The following is a 19,342-nucleotide window of genomic DNA, read 5'->3' as shown; positions in this document are numbered from 1 at the left end:
ATAACACCGCCTTAAGTAAAACTCTCGATAGACTTAAGACCGATTAATTATACTAGAAAACATTCCATGCTAGAGAACTAGGAGTGGAGCAATTTGTTACTCCACTCTATTTCGATAGAATTGAGAGTAGAAACTTTGATAAATATAGACATGTAAAAGTTTTTAGTTTACTTACGTTTTGAGTTTCATCATTCATTTAGTAGGTAAACTATCATTTTATGTTTTATCAAATGGCGCCGCTGCCGTCTTAGTTTCACTTTAGCATTGTTTTCATAGTATAATTAGTCATTTTAAGTCCCATTAAACCCACCCACCCTTGTTTGATTCATCTGTAGTTTGTCCGTTTCAGCGTTGAAAAGTTCAGCGAAAAATTACGAATGACCGACGGCGCCCTAAGCAAAGCGCAGCATACTAAGCTAAATTTTCGGTTTCTACGAGGTTTGTTTGAACCCGATTTTTAAGTTTTTCAGTGTTCTAACTTTATTTATTTACTGAACAGCGTAAACAAGACACTATTCATAAAGCGAAGCAAGGGGCTATCGGTATTCCTTTCTTCCATACCTCGCATCTCGGTTAGAGGTTTATACTAAAATATCAAGATTGTTTGGAGTGTTGTGCGTGTTTAGACTTAGACTTGCATGAGATTAAAGTGCAGTGGTGGGAGAAAAACACGAGCGTAATTAACCGTCAGCGTCAACAAACAAATCTATCGAGTATACCAATCACTACACCTCTAGCTACTATTCCACCAACCACGACATAATGGCTGAAGAAAGAGACTCCTCTCTCGGCTTTTACAAAGCCTTGGCGATAGACCTAAATCTTACATCGTTCTAGCGGACGATTGGGGATTTTTGAATTCCCCAAACATATTTAATTTGTTACCCGTTTTCCATGGTTTAGACCATGAAAAACCTTATCAACACATCGTAGGATTGAACAAGTCCTTACAACATTCCATCATCCTACGGTTGGTGCGGAACAAATTAAAGCGAGGAATATTTCCCTTCACCTTAGCCGATAAAGGCGTCTTGGTTAAGCTGCCAAAGCGCCTAACTCTGCAATGGACTTCGTGGGCTAAACTTGTTAAATTTGTTTATGGAACATTTTTACCCTTTAAAACGGATGAGATGCTTTCCAAGATTCATTTTTCCGACAAAATCCTCATGAATCATTTTACGAGGCTTGGAATCGTTTCCCCCGATGCTTATAGAGTGTCCACACCATAACCTAGCAAAAGACCGTTAGTTCATTTCTTTTTCAAAGGACTTCAACATCACCATAAAGAAGTCCTTGACATAATGAATGGGGGTAGTTTCCTAAGTAAAAGGAGCCTCGGAGGCTTACAAATTTTAGAAGATCAAACTAAATAATAACAATTGGGGGTAGTGATAATATCCCCGCTCTGCTAGTTCTTCTTCTTGATTAAGGCGCCCATTATGTTTGAGATGAAACCCGATCTAGAACTTAAAAATTTAATCGAATCTCTAACTAAAAGGTTGAGGCTATTTACGTGCAACAAAAGCCTATCCTCGTCATGAATGTCAACTCAACCCATGTAATGTCTGTTTGAGTCTGAGCACCACGACTCCTATTGTCTTTTCGCCTATGAACAACAACAATTAGAGCAAGACAATGTTTGCTCCATTAATAGCTATCTATTCCTAATGCCCCATGGAAACAACATCCGACTTTAGTTGGCCGAAACAATCAACAAGTTTCACCTCGAGGGGTTTAATAACCAAAATGTTAGGCAAGCAAACAACTATAATCAAGCTCCACCTAGGCAAGGGACGGGGACAAGGTCGGAAATTATAATAATTATAACAACCAAACCGCGACACCACGACAAGGTATAGCATAAGGTCGGAGTAATTATAATAGTTATAATACCGATAGAGGTATCGTTAGGTTAACAATAGTAACTATCACAACCACCCATAAATAATCAGCGTGAGATAGTTCGGTCGCACCACATGTGACTACTACACCTACACAACGGATCGTATCGGCGCCTTTATCTGAGGTTACCACAACAACTTTTCAATCAATGACTAAATCAAACCAGCGGATCTTACAATCCGCCGTCGGGGCATACAACGGTTAGTTGAAAGCAAACCAAAGGCGTGTTTCGGGACAAAGCAATACCAAACCCTAAAACAACAAACCACAGCCTTTGGGGTAAATGGTAATACTAGTATGGAAACTACTGATAGTAGGTGACCTAAATGCCATCACCACTCTCCGTTACGGAAGAGTGGTTGATAACAAAGTAACTATGCCTATAGTTACCCCGTGATACTCCTACACGGATGTCGAACTAGATGCGACGAAATAGAAGTTGAAGAGCCTACCCCTTTGTAGAGGGACGGTTAAACCACAACCTAAGAAACCCGAGAAAAGCCAAGGTTACACATCAAATTCGAGCCATGCAGCGAAATATAGAAGCCGAAACCACCGTTCCCTCAAAATTAGCCATGCTAACTAGGGATACAAACTTTGAGGAGATTAGGAGCGTTTTCAAGAATCTAGCGATAAACCTTCCTTTTCTTGAAGCTATTAAAAGCTACCTAACCAGCTAAGTTTCTTAAAGAGTTGTGCACTACTAGGCGTAAGACCAACATACCTAAAAGGCGCCTTTCTAACTGAACAATTCCGACTTTATCGAAAATAATGGAATTGTTAAGTCTACAAGGACCACAATTAGATCCTCTTGTAAAATGCACCTTAGGAGATTCCCACCACGGCGAGCTGCTTTATTAGACACGGAGGCGAGTGTTAACTTACTCCCGTATTATTTGTATAAACAAATAGGTCTGAGAAAATGCAACCTACAAAAATAGCGTTGCAATTAAGCGGGCCGAGGTCAATTAAAGTATCTAAGGGTGTAGTGGAAGCGTGCTTGTTAAGGTTGAGGATTTCTACTATCCTGGCTGATTTTTTTATCCTCGATCTGAAAGTAAGCTAGCGATTACGTACCCGATTATCTTAGAGCCCCTTCTTGGCAGGCGCTGCCGGCGGCTTATAAATTGCGCGATGGTAAGATGTCCTTATCTTTTGGCCATCTTACTATTGAGGTAAATGTTTTAAAATGATGAAGCAGCGATTACGGATTCCTCTATAGATGGGGAGGTTAGCATGATCGAGAGCTTAGCTCAAGATTATTTTAACAACACGTTTCGAAAACAATATGTACAAATTCCTTTCTTTTGGAACTTCAGATTTTGTAAATGACTCCTACTTAGAGGATGTCAACACCATCCTTGAGTCCCACCAATTGTAGACCCTTTGGTTGCTCCATATCTTGAGTATGAAGACTTGCTACCTAAGCAAAAGTATTCATTATGCAAAATGAGGACCGGACGAAACATCTATTGATTTTCCTTCCCCCGATCTTAAACCTCTTCCCGGAGTTAAAATATATTCAACTTGATCCGGATGGTAGTCATCCGGTAATTATATCTTTCTCTGTTATCTAAGGATGAAGAACCGCGTTTAATCCGGGTGATTAGGGAACATCGGTCTGCGATTGGTTGGTCCCTAGCCGACATTAAGGAATTAACCCTAATGTTTGCACTCATCGTATCCATTTGGAGGATAATAGCGAAGACTTCGCGAACCTCGGCGTCGCTTGAACCCTGCCATAAAGAGGTGGTTAGGGAAGAAGTCTTACGATTACTTTCGATCGCGGGTATCATATACCCGATCTCGATGGCGAATGGGTAAGCCCGTTCATGTAGTTCTAAGAAATCGGGGAGTTACCATGGTATGTAGCGGAAGGGTGACTATGTTGTCACCACAAGGTCCTATCAAATGGAGGATCTGTATTGATTCTGAGGCGTTTAAATGCTATGACATGAAAGGATCACTTTCCTTTACCTTTTATAGATCAAATGCTTTCGAGATGCCTAGTTGGTCATGCTTTTTATTGTTTTACGGATGGCTACTTTCGGGCTATTTTCAGATTATTATTGATATTGATGACCAAGAAAAGACTACCTTCACATGTCCCTTTGGAAGGTATGCCTATAAGCGAATGCCTTTTGGCCTTTGTAATGCTCTGGTACCTTCGGTGGTTATGCTTCATATATTTAGTGACATGGTAGAGCACTTTATGGAAGTTTTCATGGATGATTTTTCTATCTATGGAGATTCCTTCACATCTTGTTTTGTCGAACACATCTAAGGTTTTGACGGTGTGAAGAAAGAGCCTCGTTTTAAACTGGGAAAAGTGTCATTTCATGGTGAAAAGGGCATAGTACTAGGTCACATTGTATCTAGTGATGGCATCGAAGTAGATAAGGCCAAACTAGATAAGATAGCGACTCTACCTAAACCACGGACTGTCCGTGATATTAGAGCCTTTCTAGGCCATGCGAGGGTTTTATAGGCGGTTTATTAAAGACTTTTGAAAATAGCTAGGCCTTTAACTAATCTGCTTTTTGAAAGATGCAATCTTTGATTTTAATTTTAAGCGTAAGCGGGCTTTTGAAACTTTAAAAGCCATGCTAACCTCTGCACCAATTATACAGCCTCGATTGGTCTAAACCTTCGAACTCATGTGTGATGCTAGTGACTATCACGGTTAGTGCGATCTTGGGACAAAACTAGATAATAAGTCCTTTGTTATTTATTATGCTAGTAAAACCTTAAAGCGATGCTCAGCGGAATTATTCAACTCTGAAAAAGAATTCTTAGCCGTCATTTTATGCTTTAGATAAGTTTTGTCCTTATTTGGTTGGTTCTAAAACTTTAGTTTACCGCGGACCATCACGACCATAAAGTACCTTCTTGCAAAGAAGGATGCTAGAAAGAGATTAATCCGATGGATCCTTCTCTGTAAGAGTTCACATTAGAAATAAAAAGGACAAAGAGGGGAAAGCGTGGTTGCCGACCACTTATCTAGACTTACAAGCGGCGATAATAGTGATTACGAGTCCATCTGGGACTCTCTTTTCGATGAGCATCGTATGCTATTTTTTGACACCATGGTATCTTTGACATTGTAAATTATTTAGCGGCTGATGTTATGCCTTATAATTGGTCAAGAAATGAGCGTAGAAGTTCTTGGCGAGTTAAATTATACTCTTTGGGATGAGCCTACCTTTTTAAGTATTGTGCGGATCAGATTATTCATCGTTGTATTCCCGATTGGGAATATAATGAAGTTCTATCGTTACGCCATGACAAAGAGTGTGGTGGCCATTTTAGTGGGATGAAAACAGCCGCTAAAGTTCTTGATAATGGATTTTATTGGCCTACCCTTTTTAAGGATGCCCAAGTGCATTGTAAAGGCGTGTATTAGTTGCCAACAACTTGGGCGAATCCTGGCGTAATATGATGCCATTAAATCCAATCTTGATAGTAGAAATTTTTGGCGTTTGGGGTATTAATTTCATGGGTCCCTTCCCTGTTTCCCACGGTTTCATTTATATTATAGTTGCCGTGGACTCGTGTCTAAATGGATAGAGGCCCTAGCTTTGCGTAGCAATGACCATAAGACCGTTGTATTTTTTATTAAAGAATATATTTTACGTCGGTTTGGCATTCTAAAAGTCATCATTAGTGATGGTGGAACACATTTTTACCTTGAGTTGTTGCATCCCTAGTGAAAAAAAGTATGGAGTTACACACAAAGTAGCAACTCCTTACCATCCACAAACTAAGCGGACAAGTAGAAGTTTCTAATAGGAAATCAAAAGATTTTAGAAACAACTGTAAAAACGATAGGAAAGGTCGAAGCGTCTATCGGATGCCTTATGAAGTATAGAACTACTTTCAAAACTCTATAGGTATGTCTCCCTTTAGACTTGTATTTGGGAAACCATATCATTTGCCCGTTGAATTAGAGCACCGTGCTATGTGGGCTATAAAAGCCTTAACTTCAATATTGATGAGGCGGTGTCAAGCGCAAGTTGCAATTGAATGAGCTTGAAGAAATCCGTGGCGATTCTTACGATCTCGCGAAGGATTATAAAGCTAACATGAAGCGTGTTCATGATAAGCAAATCTTAGCGCCAAAGAGTTTGTGGTCGGTCAAAAGGTCTTGCTTTACAACTCCGTCTACATATTTTCGGAAACTAAAAACCCGTTAGTGCGGTCCTTTTACGTTTCTTGAAGTCACCCACTAGCGGGGCAATCACCTTAGTAAATCGATGACAACAATACCTTTCAAGTTAATGGTGATGGTTAAAACATTTTCACGAACCGTCCCACGATGTAGAGGAAGTCCTTTTCTACGGGACCACATCTATGAGGATTGACCTTTGTCATTTGGTGTACTTCCTTCCACTTCCATATAGTGGTAAGTGCACCATCAGTAACGGGCCCTCCACTATGGAGTGTAAGGTTGTAAGTACGGATCTAAGTCCGCGTTTCACATAATTCCGTTTTCCACTTTTGCATGTTTTCTTGGTTTTGAGTCATGTTCCTACATGGGGTGAATTATGTATTTATTGTTTTCGTTTTTCTTATAATAAACTAATAAAAAATAAAAATTCATCGTAGAAATAGCAATCAAACAAGTCTTGGGAATCGACTTTAAAGCGACCCAGCGTTAAAACAAATTTTGTGTTTAAAATTTGTTTGGGGGGTTAAGCGATCGATCTTTCCATCGGATTGCTTTCGAACTTTCCATTTGTGTTGTTTAGGCCCGGTAGTGTAGTTCAATTGGGTTGGCGTTATCTAAAACTTAGATTTCCCCGTTAGCATAACTACGTCACACCGCGCGCTTTGAGGCATTTTCCACCTTCTTATCGTCACCCATGGTTTGGAATTGAGTGTTTTATGGATCATTGGATTGGAATTTCTCTACTGATCATTTCCATAACTCATTAAGCCAAAATCGGGACGATGATGAAGCGGCAAATTGAATTTGAAATTAGCGAAAAATTGGAAAACTTCGAATTCAAATTGGGCTTGGGCCCCAAACCTGCCGCTGCGGCGCGTCTGCATCTCCTTCCTTCCCAAAGCGCCGGTTCTTTCCTTTTCCAATCCGCCCGGTTATCAAAGTTTAAAACAAAACTTGAACACCAAAATAAAAAAAAAAAGAAAAAGATTAAAAACTAACCCAAAAGCATTTAAATCAAATTGAAATATTCTCAAACCATTACTACCACCAAACCTAATAATTTTAAAACTCGAAAACAGCCACCAATCCAGTTTTCAAACTACCACCGTACCCACCACCGCCACCACCACGTGTCTTTGGTTGTTTTACATCAAACTTCGCCTCCCCGCGTCTACAAACCATTGGTTGTTTCGAAACTTCAATGGTCTTTCTCGACGAAAAGAATTTTCGAATTGCGCGCATTTCTTTTGCCGACAACCGTGCCATTTCGACCGCGGAGATGATTAGGAGGATTGGAATTTGTGGTACTTTCGGAGGAGTTCTATCACTATGATTTGGTAGAACAGTTTTATAAAGCGAGAATTGGAGGGATAGGATTTTCATAAAGGTAGCGAGGAGCGAGTAGGGAAATGCTTGAGGGCGGTTGTTGGTTGGTTAGGAATGCGGCGAGAAAGCAACCTAGTAGCGACAATTTAGGAATCGATTATCTTGGAGTTCCTGCTTTGAATAAAGATCTTCGTGGAGGGTGAATACAATCCGACATCTCATTCATCCGCCCGATTGACCACGAGAACCAATCAAGTGGTTAGCTCGGTGGATTGGTAGGAGCGTTCTCGGAAAAGACAAAGTCAGCGATATCGATGCGCAATATGCGCGCGTTCTCTGGATTTTGCAAACAAATAAGTATAATTTCTGCATCCTCGATTTAATGTTTAATGTGATTAGAGGTGGGAAAAAGCTTGGCCTATTCCGTATTGATCACTAAGATCATGCTCTCCTTTAGAATGTCGCCAAAATCTACTCCTATTAAGATCAAATTGCATTCTAATGCAAGTATCTATCTGGATTGCATCAAGAGACTTGGCGTTAATGCGAAGGAAAGGTGGTTAGTCGGAGGATGAAAGGGAGGATATGACATATGCGGATGGCGATGCATTAGATAGTTGTAGTTCTAATTTAGAGCGCGTGCAAGTGTTACCAAAGCTGCCTTAGCGTTGCGTTTATGATATTTAATGAAAATATCGAGATAGGCAGATTGTAGTTGAAATAAGCAAATGAACCTTTAGGCGAGACTTGAAATGCTCGAAGGTCCGGGGCGATATCTTGTCTAACTTGGAGACCATCCATGATATCACCAAGCCCGATTATCACGATTTCGGGTGAGATGGAAGCACGGCGCTTGTTCGAATAGAGATGCTCTGGCAGCGTACCACTTTGTGGAGGATTATGTTTTAGCGAGTCACGAAAGGCATGGCATGTCGTCGCCGAAGGACGAGATGGTTCAAGCCATTCTCCATCCAGGGCCAATCTCCATCTCGGGAGTCCATCTTCATCACATAACTAGGTGTTCACCATCGGTTTGTGTTATTTGTTATTTCATGATTTTGTTTTATTAGTTGGATTTTAATTAGGTTGTTAAATTTAAATATTAAGGTGTTTGTTTTATGTTGTTTGGTTTTAAATTTTAGTTTTAATATAATTGGTTATTTTCGAGTTTGCTTGTTTTTATCATTAATCCACTTTCCGACTTGTTTTGGGGGTTAGTAATATTTATCACAGAGCATAATTAGTTATATGATCATCATCTGTAAAGTTGTCTTGGAGGAAAGGTTGAGAATTTGGCGATATCGGCATATCTATGATTTTGTGTGGTGGTAGCATGAAATCTAGGAGAGTTTAGAAGTTACTATTCTAAATCCGATTATAAAAGATACGGGATTTTTAGAAAATCAAAGAAGATGGTTTGTTTCCATTTTAGGGTTTGGAATTTTTCTATTTCGGAAATTGCCTTAAAACAATTTGGCAACTTGCGATTCGTTTTGGAAATTTCGGAACCTATTTAAACTCCCTTCATTCTACACTAACAAACCACACTACACCCGCATCATCATCACCTTTCCTCCAAGCTTTTCCTTTTTCCTCTAAACTTACGTTTGGCTACCTGGCGCGCGCCTCGTTAAAACTACAATACACTTCAGAAAGTTTACCAAAGCGACCAGCGCCCTCCTGGCGCGACTTCAGCCCAAACACTATAATTCAAAACCCCCGGCGCGCGACCAGCGCATGCCATCGTGAACGGAAATTCCATTTTTCGAGGGTCATTCGAGGATTTTGGAGCTGTTCAAAAGTCGTTGAGATGACATCTCCTATAGTCATACGAGCAGTCTTTTCGAAGGCGTGTTGGGAACCCGAGACCTATGGACATTGGTTCCAACCACGGGATCCTACTGATTAGGATGGCGTCATCGCGGTAAGTGATGGCGATTCATATTCGCCGCGACTTCTTGCTTATTTCTATGACCCACGTTAAATTCTATTATGTCGGGATGGAGAACAAAGAATTCTCCGTCATAGTCGATGACCGACACATAAATTCAATAAAAATGTGGTGGCTTTAGTTTCGAGGATTACCAATACGATCCTGTTCACACATGGGCATATATGGCCGATAATGCATACCTTTATGATTATACATATTTCCATGAGTATTATGGGGAGGGTATTTGAGTAATGGACGAGGCGATATAGCATTGCCCTTGGTAGCCTTTCCACTAAAGCGTAGAGCACCACCATGTTATTCATCTGATGAATATTTTGGGGGAATGGCGGTTCATTTTCGCAAAAGCGATGCTGGCTGGTGACATTTTCCTCGCTTTAGGCGAGGGGCGTCGCCGATATGGCATTCGAGTTTTAGTCGCTAGTCTTAAAGAGAGCCCAAAGCATGGCGTAAGTATCTTCTTATGCTGTTTTGGTAAAGCCGCATCATGCGTAGTTGTTTACGTGATACGTACACAATTCGCGGATTGGAAAAGGGTTGAAGTCATGAGACCCGCAATTAGGTGGTTAAGCTCATTGTGAATAATAACTTGGCGGGATGGCAAGTCTGACCTCATTTGTAAAGCCCATTACATCCCATCGGGATAATAATAACTTAACAGGTTAGCATTAGTAGATGATAAATGGCGGTCAAGCAGCAAGTTATAATGGGTGGCGGGGATCGCGAAGGAACCTAAATCTCTTTAATGAGGAGGAGGATGTTTAAAGCGGGAGATAAGGTAAGTTTTTAAGTTTTGTTATTATGCGCTTATGTCCTAAGCAATTTATTTTATTAACCCCAAAATGGGTGGAACTCTTTATAGAGTTCGTCGGTATTTTATTTTTTCCTATATTAGTATATTCTAACTTTGTTTTCGCCGGATGTTCGAATTTCAGCGTTCCATGGTATTTTTTCTACCCTCTTTTATTTAAATGCTTTGAGGACAAAGCATGCATGCTTAATTTGTTGGGGGATAGAAACCGCGATGTAATTAAAGGCATCTGCTAGGATATAGATATGTATAACATGCATTTGTTTTTTCAAGTTAAAATTTTTAAAAATATATATATATAATATAAGTTTATGCTATACACTTAGGAATATTGGTATTGTTTTTTCTTTCTCTATGCTCTTAACAATCTAGAAGTCTCCGCGTAGCTTTTGCATCAGAATAATTGTTAGAAACTTAGGTTAATATGTAGATAATAATCTTTGCATCTATCTATAAATATATTACATGAGTATCTATGATTGTTAGCTTGATAAGTTTAGAAATCTAGGCTAGAGTACTTATTCACAAATCTGTGAGAATATAGCCTAAAAAGCCTTATATGAAGCGAAACATTTGAGAAATGACACAAAGGGAGAAGTAAAATCGGATAGAAATCCACCGTCCACTTGCTTGATCACTATGCCATATCTGGCGAGAATTTAGGCCCTCTTTGGATCGATATAGCCATAAATTCAAACCTATGAATTATTTTCCGCTAGTAAGCCCCTCTGAGCCTTTCTTTAGCCTTTCATAAACCCACAATTCCTTTACCCTATTTACAAAAAAAAACAAAATAAAAAAATTCAACCTACCCATTTAGAATAAGTCTTAGAATAGAATGAGGGAAGAAGAAGAAAAAACACAGTGTAAACAAAAAGTTAGTTAATTGCTCGGAAAATAAAAGAAAGAAGTTTCCATCGAAAGAAAGAAAAATAAAAAAATAGAAATAAATAAAAACTCCAAAAAAGAATAAAAAAGAGTAAAAGCCAAAGAAAAAAAAAAATATTGCTAAGGATGGAAACAAAGTATAGAAGCAAAGAAATAGCGAGGGTTTTCTCTAAGTTACATAATATGAGACTCTATTATCTCGGACTTGTCCTTTTGAATATCCATTTCCTTCCTTCTTAAACCATCTCCTAATCCCAGTGACACCTAATAAAGACCTGCAGCTCGATTAGGAATAGGTTAGTGTGATAGTAAGTGGCCGGATGTGTTTGATCGACTCGAGCTTCTTTGTTTGTCATTGAGATTGTAAAGGTAAAAGTGTGCCCCACTTGCACAACTGGAGTATGAAAACTTGGCGGAAAAATCAAAGTGGTTTTGTCTTGACATTTATGTGAGAGGACCTACTTAGGGCGCTATCAGGAGTTTTCAGAAAACGAACTGCTAGGCATTTCATAATATTACTCATAGTATATATATTTGTATCATAGATGATTGATTATTATGCATATATTAGTTTAGGTTTTGACTTGGTTATTCTTATTCAATTGCTAGTGAGGATGTATAGATAGTTGAGACATGAATGAGGAAACAATAGTTTATTTCTTAGTGGTTGTAGTATAGATGAAGTTTGTAGAGTACGCTTGTTTGGAAAACTTCTCACTGAGGGCTAACTTCTATTCACTAGAAATTCCTAGTGGTTTAAAGGCTTATTGCATATAATTGATTCAATGTCAGCTCAGTAGCGAGTGAAGTTAGAACTTCCATTTTTGGTCCCTTATTCTAATTTCCTCATATTTGCTTGAGGACAAACAAAATGCTGTTTAAGGGAATTGGTTTGATAAGAGTGAAAAAGGCTTTGTAGTTTTTAACCCATAACAATCATTACTTTTAGACCAATTATGTGAATAATAAGTAAGAGTTAATCTTTGATTCGTATTTTTATGCATTTCCGGGCTTAGAAGTCCGTTTAATGTGCAAAATGTGCCACTTTAAGCGAGATAAAAGGAACAAAGGTGGGTTGCTAAGGAGTTCTGTGATTAAAAGGCCAATTTTTCAAGAAGACAAAGCCTCTGTAAAGCCTGGTCAAAAGATGAAGGAACACAAGATATCAAATAAAAATCGAAATTTTCCATTATATATCGAAATAAATGTCATACCTTTGGTTATAACTGAAACAACTAACACCGAAATTACTTGCGGTTGTGGATTAAATACCTAGGGCAGTGTGAAAAAAGCATAAAAGTAGAAATTAGATGATAAAAATTAACAAACCGTATAAGAAGAAGGCAAAGGAAGAGAAAAGTACTGGATGTCGGGGGCGGCAGAAGTGTTTATTTGGTTGAACGAGAGAGAGGCGTTGGAAAAACAATAAGAGGGGGGATGAAAAATATAAGAGAGAGAAGAGAAAAAATAGAAGAGAGGAGAGTGCGATTTTTTATTTTTTCCCTCTCGCCCAAAATTAGAATTTTGGGCTTTGATGTTTTTTTAGTTTCTATTATCTTAACCTTAACCTTAATTCTCAAAACAAAACAAAACAAAACTTTAGTAACGGTTTCCTGTCAAAACAAAAACTTTATAAATTATTTACAAATTAATTCTCAAACCGGAAAATTAAAGTAACATATTATTTTGCAATTTTAACGCTTAAACAAACGTTAGGAACCTAGTTCGCCTAAAAGCGTTAGTAACCAAAAAAATGCGTTCATTGATTTCTGTTTTTGTGTAGTGTGTAACAAGAAACACAATCAAGAGTGATATTCTCGACAATATATAGAAGAGAAGAAAAAGCTTTTACAATTTTCTTGATGATTTTTTCTAGTAGAGTTAGTTTTACTCTTCGATTTATGAGGGTAAAGCAAACACAAGATGCATATCTTTGTTTGACTGCCATTTCATAGAAAACAATTAGAACTTGCAAAAAAAAGATTTTGAGTTTTGTGTTTATGGAAGCGTTTCACACATCTGTTGAGATATCAAGGGTTGTCACAGCATGCTTGCTAGATTGGAATGTGGATAAAAAGGTTAACACTATTACTGTTGATAATGCATCTAATAATGATGCATTGTTAACCAAGATTAGAGCCATGCTTAATCGTGATTAGTTGTTAGTCGTTAGGGGAAAGTTTTTACATGTACGTTGTACCACTCACTACATTCTTAATCTTATTGTCAAAGATGGTTTATGTGTTATTGGGTCTGCACTCTCTAAGATTAGAGAGAGTTGCAGGTTTGTGAAGGGAACACCACAAAGAAAACTCCAATGGAAATCTGCCGGTCGACCAAGTGAAGGTAGAACAACAAAACAGATTTGCCTAGATGTTCCAAACCGGGTGGAATTCGACTTATAAAATGCTTAAACGTGCATTGATGTATCAAGATGCATTCAATGATTGGAACAGCGGGGAGTCCGACTTTTTAACGAACCCAAACAAAGAAGATTGGGAAATGGCCAGGGTGATTTCTAGATGTTTGAAGGTGTTATATGATTCGACAAAGGCTCTTTCAGGTATATGGTTCACTAACTACTAATTTTTATTAACTAGACTATTTTTTTTTTTCTTATACATGTTTCTTGTTTTAGTTTTATCTCTTGGTTGTTTCAACTTTCAAGTTAGTAATGAATTATTTGATATACATGCAATCGATTATCCCAACAATAAATATGTATTTTGTTGAAGTGTGTGAAATTCACGTGAACTTGCTTCAATGGCTAAATCATGAAGATGTATTGGTGATTCCGATGGCGGAGAAAATGTATGAAAAATTTAAGAAGTATCGTCCGTTTGTAGTTTGCTTTTAGCTGTTGTAGTGGTTTTGGATCCTCGCTTCAAAATGATGTTTGTTCAGTTTTATTATAATCTCATATATGGGCCGACGATGTTTATGTTAGTCAAATATGAGGTACTTTGTTTGACTTATATAATGAGTATGCTTGAGTCTTGTTCAAACTCAAGCACTATTACTCAAGTTTTCCATGACGACTCTTCAAAGTGAAGCAATGACAGGGGATTAGTAAGGACAAGCTCAAAGGTTTGAAACATGCATGGTGCCATAATAAGGAGGGTTATGATGGTGCACCACAAAAATCTGGTGCTGGAGCAAGATTTGGGCGAACCCATATTTCCACGCTAATAGTGAGTTCAAGATACTGAATTGGTGGAAGGTTAATAGTCCAAAGTATCCTATTTTGTCTAAGCTAGCACGTGATGTTCTTACAATTCCTATTTCATCAGTCCCATCTAAATCAGCCTTCAGCACTAGTGGCAGGGTGCTCAACGAGTACCGTTCTTGCTTGACTCCAGATACATTGCAAGCTCTTATTTGTGCACAAGATTGGTTGAATTCGGGTACTGGAGGTATGTATAATTGCAAAAGTTTAGTATGTCAAATTATATATGATATCAGTTTTCTCAAGTTGGTTTTTTACTTGATAAAGTAAGTTCTTCCACTGTTCAAATAACACACATGGATGTCGACAACGAAACGGTGGCTTTGATGTACTAGGTTGGTGGGACTTAGACTAGAGTATGGTTTGGAAGTTGCTGATTATAGGAACATCAAGTTTTTTTTTACGTGAGTAGGAACAACAAGTTAATAAAGGGATGTATGCAGTTCAGTTATTTATTAGTTTTTTAATAAACAAAGAGTAAGCGTAGAGTGCAAGATTGTAAGCTATTATATTGGCTTTTTATTGAGTAATGAAAATTTTCTTATTTTATGGGTTATTTAGCTTTTGGCCCCACTTTTTATATATGGATATTAGCGTTTGGCTCTCTAAGTTGCTAAATTCGCTTTTTGGCCCCGATTAAATTAGTTGAATCACCAACTTTAACTCCACTATGAGTTGATCTTCTCATATTTTAAGTAATGGCTCAAATACCCCTTAACAATATTTACCAATATGCCATTATGAAAATGGTCCACTAAAGTGTATAGTAATGGAACGTGTCTTAATCAAAACGGGTCTAGATCATAACAATCGAGCGAATACAATTTAATCTAAGGAAATACACTTGATTTCATCCGGACCGCCCTTATAACCCAATCTAACCACTCTGCTCTCCCTTAATTGATCACTATTCATCTTCATCCTCCAAGTAATACAGGCTATACATTTCTCAACAATTTAGAATTACAACCTCACCAAAATGAATACTTGACACAAAATGATCAACACTCTTGAACTATACACACAGTAGTTTATGTTACAAGTGCTAGTGCCATTGTAATACATAGAATCCCAAATCCGAGACCTCAGTTCAAGTTATCCTGGATGTAGTTCAAGACAAAGATTGTAACGGCTGTACCACCACATAAACCAAAATACCCCCAGTTGAAAAATGAGCTCTTGGACTTGCTCTCAACTAAGTGTCGTCCGTCAAATTGATCAGCTCCAAAAGCCTGTACACATGGTTTATGCCCTGACTGTGGAATTGCTACTAGATACAAAGATGAAAAGAAAAAGAAGACTTGGAAAGAATAAGGGGATGCACGGGGAGGTTTCTTTGCCATTCTTTGCATCGGGCCCGAACTTGACCAGTGAGCTTTGTTTGGGAAGAATAGCCGATAGTGTTAACAATGCAAGACCACATTGTCACTCATGCAAGGTTTAAAACAATTGAGTAAAATTCTACAGTTACCTACTTACTTTAAGCCTTTAGTAGATGTAGATGCAACCTACAATGCAAGTTAACTCTACAAGTAAGAAACCAACTAAATTTTACATATTATTCTTTTTTCATTGCCTATTATTTGCTTAGCATGTTGCTATAACCCAAAATCTTAAGTGATAAAGCTGAACCCAACACACAAAACCACCCACTTATAAGTGTTGCCTATTACTAGTAATCAACCGGTGATTGGTGGACTTCTGATAGTAGACTAGTAATCAACCCAGGTTGATGTTATCCATTCGGATGGGTAGTAGACTTGACACAGTAGTAGACAAGAAGAAGATGAATAGTAACCATAGAAATAATAGAATTTCGAAATCGAAATGTAATGGAATTTCGAATCGAAATGAAATAATAGAATATTTTGTTACAATTTCACGTGCAAGTTACAAGAAGGGTAAAGTTGCCATTTTGAAGAATACATGCGGTGGAGTTAAAGTTGACTGATTCAACTAACAGAACTGGGGCCAAAAACGAATTTAGCAACTTAGGAGAGTCAAACACTAATATCCATATATAAAGTGGGGCCAAAAGCTAAATAACCCTTATTTTATTTATGTGTTGCGCACATTTTTTTTTTTTTTTTAATTTCTGTGCATTGTTTATATTTAGACAAAGAAGTTATTCCACCTGATCAACATAGATTAATCTTTGCTGGAAAGAAACTAGAAGATGGACGTACTTTAGCTGACTACAACATTCAGTCTTTAGATTTCAGGCAGGTCATCATAAATTGCACTGAGTGCCCGAGTGGTTTAGCTTGTACTGCTACTTTATTTCCTTCTGTGGACTTGGTTGTTACTTGTTAAAGTTTTGTAAGTTGTAACATCTTAATATGTTATTGGTTCGGATCCAATTACAAAAGACCCGGTCCACCCGGTCCAAATTAAGGTTATTGGTTCGGAACGGATCGGGTCTGGAATCAAGAAAAATTTTTTGGTCCGATTCTGGTTCTCAATTCCAAATTTTCATTTGGGTCTGGTACGGTTTTGGATCTACACTTTTGAAAAGCGGGACGGTTATGGATTTTCAAATATCTAGACCGATCCAACCCATTACCAGCCCTAATCGAAGTTACATATGTGCATACATGGATTTGGCCTAGGGGCGGAACCAGGACTTCAACTCTCCCCGGCATATGGAATATTCTACAAGAATGGAGCCCATTTTTGCTATAATAAAACTATGCTAACTTTATTCTGGCCAAATAGAAATCAGCCATGTTGATTTAAAAAAAAAAAAAAAAAAAGATAACCATTCTAGTTTTTTTTTTCCTCTCCTTCACAATTTCACAATTTCACGAAGTCCCCGCCCATTCGCCAAGTCATAAAATAAAATCCCCCATCTTTTTGAACATCCCATAAGAAACTCATCACTGATTCATTCTTCTCATTGAACTAAGGTTTTCAATTTATTTTTAGTGTGACTTCTTTTCATCTAGTCCATTGTTAGATAGAAACCAAAGAGGAGAGAATTGATAGTAATAAAAATATTGTTTCTAGATTTGAAGGGAATTGAACATGGTGGCAAATTAACAACTATTATTTCAAACATTGCATGTTAAATTGTTGACTGATCTGTTTTGGGTAATTGAGGAACATTACCACTCTGTTTTGAGAAGCAAAAGTTTTTGTAAAAATTAAGTTTCAAACCATTAAGGAGATGAAAACCTTAAACCAACACCCAATTTAGAAGTTGAGGGACAATAAAACCTAATTAGACCCATTGTTTTTCGACTCCAATCCAAAATAAATAAAAAGTAAAAAGTAAAGTAGCGAGAATGAACATGGGATGGATGGATGGGAGAATAAAGATGCAAACTGAGCATAAAGTTTTATTGCAGTGAAACTGGAGGACTGGTATTGTACTACATTACATACTAATTTTTCTATTTTACCAAAATGACCCTGGGCTGAAGCCTTGTTAGCAATTCGCCGAATTATTTATTCGCGAATAATTCGTGAATCGAATTTTTGAAGGGCAAAACATATAATACTTCCGAATGTTTGAAAATTTTGGAATAATTCGTGATTTTTTGCCATAAAACGTATAATACGGATTTTGGCGAATTTTTCACAAATTCGGCTAAAAAAAAATGAAAATTCGGTTGCGCTTTTCTTATTTTTTATGTACTTTATGTCCTCACTCTTACTTTAAGTCCCCAACTCTTACATTTTTAATGATAAATTAATACAAAAGCTTTGCTTTTATATTTTTTGGACAATATTTAAATTGTCATGTCATGATGTGTGTATTTTAAAATTTGAACGGTAATTTCAATCCAAAAACAAATAAATGAAAGTACCTATGTGGACCATTCAATTGGTTTCAATATTTTTGTAGCTAAATTATTTAGATATGTTTGTTATGTTGTAAAGAATGACAACTATTATTAATATTTACTAACATAATATCACGAATTTTTGACTTCCAAATTTTTGCAACCAAACGTTTAAAACGTGTGTTAATTAAACACCGCATAATTGTTGTATTGTGAATTTTTGACAGTACCGTTTTTTTGAATCACCGGATAATTCTCGGATTATTTCCGTACCGAATTTTTGTCGTATCCCGAATTGCTAACAAGACTCTTGGGTCCGCCCTTGATTTGGCCTAAATGCCTTTGAGCATTTTTACTACTGCAAAACACACGATTGATCTATGATATATGTTGTTAGCGGAAAAAAAAGAAAGATATATGATATATTCAAAGATTTTGACACCCACAGATGTAGATACTTGGGGGAGTTAGGGCTACAATTTAGAAACGCTTATTGGGCCACCCATGGGGACCTCGAAAAATATGTCTGAAGAATTAAAGTCGTGGAAATAGTGCAAGCCGGCCCAGAAAAATTCGCACCATTTAAGCCCACACTACACCAGAATTTAAGAAAAAGGACGCACCCTTAGGACTATTTTTTCCGTCTTCAATAAAGTACGAGCAATACCATCTTAAATCGTTTTGTGCCCGTCGTATTAGTTCATTATGTTGGCAAAAGGACTTTGCTTTTTGTCCCATATTTAGGACGAGACGAGGTAATGCATTAACTTTTCACGGACCGTCAGTAGTTGGTTTTCCCCCTATTTCTCACAAGCCCGCCCAATATTTGCACTAAGCCCGCCCAATATTTGCACTAAACCCGAGAAGGCCAAAACTAAAACAAAGCGGCAAGAGTGAAGCTTTAGGTGGACGGTGGAAGTGCAAGAGCTTTACCTCTCTCTGTCTCAAGATCGGCAAGAGCTAGAGTTTGCATCATCTCTGAAGCTTTGGTAACCATCGCTATCTCTTTCAACAAGTTTCAATTTTGCTTAATGTCGTAATTGTTCAACCCGTTTTTCAATGTATTTCCATCGAAGTTTTAGGATCAACCAAATAAAAAGAAGGAAGAGTGAGCTTCTTCATCTTTCTTGTTTGAATAAATTAATAATAATTAATAAAGAATAATAATGTGTAGCAATAATATTGGATCTATGGAGAAAAAATCTTAGCTTTGCAAGTCAAGCCGCAAAATGCCTTCAATTCCTCACACCACTTGTTTTCAAGAACATTTTGTTTGTTTCTCTTC

This window comes from Coptis chinensis, chromosome 7, assembly GCF_015680905.1.
Source record: "Coptis chinensis isolate HL-2020 chromosome 7, ASM1568090v1, whole genome shotgun sequence".
In the NCBI taxonomy this organism is placed as follows: domain Eukaryota; kingdom Viridiplantae; phylum Streptophyta; class Magnoliopsida; order Ranunculales; family Ranunculaceae; genus Coptis; species Coptis chinensis.
This window is presented reverse-complemented; position numbering follows the sequence as displayed.